The sequence below is a fragment of the Chrysochloris asiatica genome, unplaced genomic scaffold (assembly GCF_000296735.1).
Source record: "Chrysochloris asiatica unplaced genomic scaffold, ChrAsi1.0 scaffold00282, whole genome shotgun sequence".
Taxonomy (NCBI): domain Eukaryota; kingdom Metazoa; phylum Chordata; class Mammalia; order Afrosoricida; family Chrysochloridae; genus Chrysochloris; species Chrysochloris asiatica.
This window is the reverse complement of record NW_006408800.1, coordinates 1,075,330-1,080,976: the sequence shown is the minus strand read 5'-3', so window position 1 is coordinate 1,080,976 and position 5,647 is coordinate 1,075,330. Positions and strand designations below refer to the sequence as shown.

General features: G+C 41.2%; 1 pseudogene; it reads left to right on the top strand.

Moving 5' to 3' along the window:
- The first annotated feature begins 3,346 nt into the window (after positions 1–3,346).
- On the top strand, positions 3,347–5,384 carry LOC102837546 (annotated as a pseudogene).
- Positions 5,385–5,647: the final 263 nt, after the last annotated feature.

Sequence of the window (5,647 nt, the reverse complement as noted above, 5' to 3'; positions counted from 1 at the left end):
CTCTTTATCGGTTTTATAAGGAGCAGCTGGTGGGGGCGGTCTACCGATCTTGCAGTTCAAAGCACTCTGCAGTCTTGTCCAAGCACCACCTGGCCGCCCTGGCAAACCAGAACTGCCTTTCTATAGATTTTTTAGATTAGTCCCTTGTCTATATGTCATTGTCACAAAAATTGTTGTTTTTTAAACTTATTATTATTCTTTTGGTGAAATCTTTTGATGCACATAGTGTCTAATTTTCAAGAGGTTCCAGTAATATTGCTTGAATTTTGCTGTGTGTGTAGCTTTTAGTTATGTTTGATAGTGTATTAGGCCATGTATCTAAGTCCCTAATTGTATTCCTATTTTTAATTTTTAAATGGATTATCTTGATATTTCTAGGTTTTAAACATAGGTCTTTGATTCATTTTGAGTTTGTTTGCATATATGGTGTGAGATATGGGTCTTGTTTCATTCCTCTGCAAATAAATTTCCAGTTTTGCCAGCATCATTTGTCAAAGAGACTATCTTTCTTCCATTTAATGTGTTTTGGCCTTCTATCAAACATCAACCAACTATAAGTAGATGGATATACTACTGGGTTCTCAATTCTGTTCCATCAAGCTATGCATCTTTTATTGTACCAGTACCAGGTTGTTTGGACTAGAGTGGCTGTGTAGTAGACTTTAAGATGAGGAAATGAGTGTTTTTCTTCTTTTGTAATTCTTTATTAATGCTTTGCTTATCCAGGAAAGACACATTTCTTGAATGACACATACTTGAGCCTCACTCAAAAGAAAAATTGATAATCTGATTAATCCTATCTCTATTAAAGAAATTGAAGTTATAAATAAAAACTTTCTGCAAAAAAGCAAACAATGGTATACCAAACCATTCCTCCCACAGTCCTCTCTACTCAGCTAGGCTCAATAATCCATTGCAGTGTTCACACAGAACTCAGACACCATACTCACAGTTATGGGGTTTATTAGGGAAGTTAACAGGTTACAATTTGGGATCAGAAATGCTCATTTTCATAGTTGTTCCAGTCAAGAACTTCTCTTCAGACATGCTCATAGGCAGGCCTCTATCTGGACAATGTTACAAAAGTCTTTCAGGGCTATTGATAAAGGCCCACAGGACACACCACTCCACCATAAGCCTGAGTCTGAAGGCACTCAGCTGTAGCTCTGTGGGTCATCAAAACTAACCCTCCACCAATGAAGTGCCTGAAGGCACCCTTCTTTACAAGCAAGCCTTCTTTCCAAAGGTTTACTTGCTCCAAGGGCTGGGAATCCCACCACTCTGTCTAGTGCTCTGGTTTTTGGTTCTGCTGTTCCTCTGCCACTTCTCCAATGTTACAACTTTCTGTCCTTGAGTCGAGACAGTTCAGTGCACAGGAATCTAGGAGTACAAAGGATGTGTTCCACTCCTGGCTCTTCTTCCCTGATGGTAGTGAAATCCCACCTCCTGCTTCTGAGATGTCTCATTTTATACCCATGTTAGAGTTCCAGATTTTTACCTGCTAACAATCACTCACAAATGAATCATAATACACCAACATCCTCTCCTACCTTCTTTCACCCAGACCCTTCAGGAAAAAGTTGTTTGGTGGGAGTTTACAAAGACTATAGCTAGAAGGGGTCCTGGTAACATAGTAGATTACGAGCTGGGCTGTTAATGCCAAGGTCAGCAGTTTGAATCTATCAGTCACTCTGCAGGAGAAAGATGAGGCTTTCTGCTCCTTTAAAGATTTACAACCTCGAAACCCTATCCAGGGTCACTATGAGTTGGAACCAACTCAGTGGCACACAACCACCACCACCACCAAAATTAGTAGAGGTATTAAACAATTCACTGCACTGCACTTTCTCAAAAAGAAAACTCTAGGTTCAGATTACTTAACTGGTGAAATCTACAAAACATTTAAGGGAGAAAGAATACAAATTCTATTCCAAACTATTCCATAAAATTGAACAGAAAATATTTCCTTTATCTTTATATGATGCTGCAAAATCATGTGGGAGTCATGTCTGACTTCCTCTGGCTTTATAAGGGGGAAAGAGAAGCAAAATCAAAATAACCTAAGGCTGATTTCTATAAAGTAAAAATCAGACATGCCTCCGCCCTACACCGTTCTTTATCCTATTCTTACACTAACCATGTCTCCCATAGCACTCTCTGCTTCACATCTGGGTTCAACAATCCGTTGCAATGGCTACACAGAACTTATAACAATACTCACGATTATGTGGTTTATTAGGAAAGTGAAGAGGTTACAATTCAGAATGGAAACCAACTCAGGGTTTCCAATAAGGAATGCCTCTTCTCTGCCATACTGCAGACATGACTCACTCATCTTCAGCTTCTCAGTCATGTAGCTTGTTGTCCTCTGTCCTGTTCTGGGCAAAGCTCTTGGTCAGTCTGGGAATGCCTAAAAGGCACATTCTGCAAGTCAGTCTCCTGTCCACAGGCACACAGCCTTACTCAGTCCATGGGCCTAGAACACGCTGCTGCTCTGTCTCTCCATGCCACTGCCTTTGCCATCATCTCTGCTGTTGCCACTTTTCTAGGTAGGTATCTCACACTCCACTCAAGTTCTTCCTTCTTGATGGTCCTGGGATAATCTATTCCTGTTTCTGAGATTGTTCCTTTTAAACATAGCTGGATGACAAAACTAATCAATCCCAGCTTTAGAGTCCTGTACACCTTCTTTGCACGGTCCCACCCAATCACTTGGTGGTAAGTAAGAAGACTTTAGATAGAAAAGTCATATCAAGCAAATTCAAGATACTACATATACCAAAACCAGATGTTATAAGAAAAGAAAACTACAAGCAAATTTCTCTCATGAAGTTCTATATTCTTAATGACATCAGTAAACTGAATCTAATGGTAAACAAAATTGATACTACATCATGACCAGTGGGGTTTATCCCAAGAATGGAAGAATACTTTAATGTTTGAAAATTAATCAATGTAGTTAATCAAATCAACAAACCAAAAAAATTAAAACAACAGGTCCATTTCAATAGATACTGAAGACATTTTAACAAAGTTCAACATCAATTTCTGATTTAAAAGATAAACTCCCAGGAAATTAGAATTAGAACTTTCTCAACCTGATAGAAATTATACAACTGGTTTGCTATCTGAGAGTCCTGTGTGGCACTGTAGGATAAGCACTGGACCACAAGTGCACGGTTGGTGGTTCAAACACACCAGCTGCTCCTCGGAAACCCTATACAAGGTCACTGTGAGTCAGAACTGACTTCACAGCACTTAACTACAACTATTACTACTACTAACCCAAACCCACCCAGATCACCCAGTGATCTGCTTCTATAAAAGTGAGCCAAAGACTGCAGAAATGGGTGAATTTAGGACCCATCAAGTATGTTTCTTTAATTATGTCCCATCAGGGATCCACTGTGTGGTTTACAATAACCAGTCAAACAAATTGGCTGTTTCACAAACAGATGGCACTGTGGAAATTTATAACTTGTCAGCAAACTACTTTCAGGACAAGGTTTTCCCGGGTTATGAGTCTCAGACTACAGAAGCTCTTTGCTGTGCAAAAGGACAGCGACTCTTCAGTGGTGGACTCAATGGAGAAATTACCGAGTATGACCTTCAGGCACTGGACATCAAGTATTCAATGTATGCCTTCAGAGGACCCATTTGGAGCATGACTGCCAGCCCCAGTGGCTCTCAACTTTTGATTGGCTGTGAGGATGGATCTGTGGAACTATTTCAAATCACCTCAGACAGAATCCAGTTAGAAATAAATTTTGATCGGCAGAAAAGTCACATCCTGAGTCTCAACTGGCATCCCTCTGGTACCCACATTGCAGCTGGTTCCATCGACTGCATTTAGTGTGTTTGATGTCAAATCAGGGAGGCTACTCATAAGATGACTGTGGACAGGTGATACATGGGTGTATCTAAATGGAAGTGCATCATATGGAGTGTGGGTTTCTTGTCTGGTGGCACTGTCATAAGCGTGGACCCTGTGAGGAAGGTGCAGTTCTGGGACTCAGCTACTGGGACACTCATCAAGAGCCATCTCATTGCAAATGCTGATGTCCATTGCCGTATCTGATTAAGTGGACAGTTTCATGGTGGGCACAGCTGAGGGGACGGTCTTCCATTTTCAGCTGATCTCTGTGACTTCCAACAGCAAAGAGAAAACAGTGGGTTCGGACAAAGCCTTTCCAGTATCACACTCATGATGTGCTCACCGTGGCCCACAGTCTGACGGCGCTCCTCTCTAGAGGTACAGATACTCACTTAGTTATTCATCTTGTCATGGAGAAGGTGGAAGTAAAGAATTATGATGCTGCACTCCGAAAAATCACCTTCCTTTATCGCTGTCTCATTTCCTGTTCAAAGAAGCAGCAACTCCTCCTCTTCCAGTTTGCTCATCACTTGGAACTTTGGAGACCAGAAGCCTCCGGTGCAGCAAGAAAGAATGGAGATATCATTCCACTCTTTAAAAAGTAGATCATTTACTCAATGATCTCAAGACAAAGAGTCCTGAGAATATCATTTGCAGATGTATCTCCCCATGTGAAAGTCGAATAGCCTATTCGACAGCCTCTAGGTTTTTTTCTTTACCGGTTGAGTTATGAACATGACAACATATGCCTCCCAAAGGTTTCCAAAATGCCAGAATTTCTTCATGCTGCCCTTCAGATTTTGTTTTCCAATGACTCCACCAGGCTCTTTGTGGCATCACCTCTAGAGTCTCTCCATATCATCCAGCTGTCGGAAGGATGCTTTAAACACCTGTATACTTTCCAGTCCCAGTCAGGGACTGTGGAAGCCATGTGTCTGTTGACAGTCAGTCCTGATGGTAAGTGGCTGGCTGCATCAGGAACCAGTGCTGGGGTCCACATCTACAACCTGAAACAATTAAAGCCTTACTGCACAGTGCCTGCTTACAACTTCCCTGTGACTGCCTTTGGCATCGCTCCCAATACTAACAACCTTGTTATTGCTCATTCTGACCAACAGGTATTTGAGCACAGCATCCCAGACAAGCAGTATACAGAGAGGAGCCAGACCATTCAGAAGCAGGGGTTTCATCACCTTTAGCTCCAAAGGGATACTCCCATCACACACATCAGTTTTCATCCTTCTCTATGATGCCTATATGTTCTGTATCATTGACAAGTTGTTGCCTCTTCCTAACAATAGAACCTTACTCTACAATCCAACTTCTCTCATGAATGAATCAGATACCAGGTTGGTATACAGCCTATGCTTTTAAAATTTCTAAGAAATATAAGCCTTTCCTCTTTATGGAGCTGTTGGATGAAAGAACACCGGTGGCAGTAGAACGGCCCCTGGATGACATCATCACTCAGCTCCTTCCACCCATCAAAAAGAAGAAACTTGGGACTTAAAACTGGACACTGTCTATGCCCTTCTTTGTACTGTTTGCCCTGTTTCTTTTCACAAATCACGATAATAAAACAAAGTTATTCTTTTGGGGAAAAAAAAAAAAAAGTGAGCCAAAGAGATGATGATGTGGGGAGATAGAGCAGCTGAGGACTCTAGACTCATGGCAGCCAGGAGGCAGACTTGCAGAATGTGCCCTTTAGTTGTTTATATTATTATATATTCTTGAGTGTTTTTGTCAACATCAAAAGAAACAACAACAACAAAA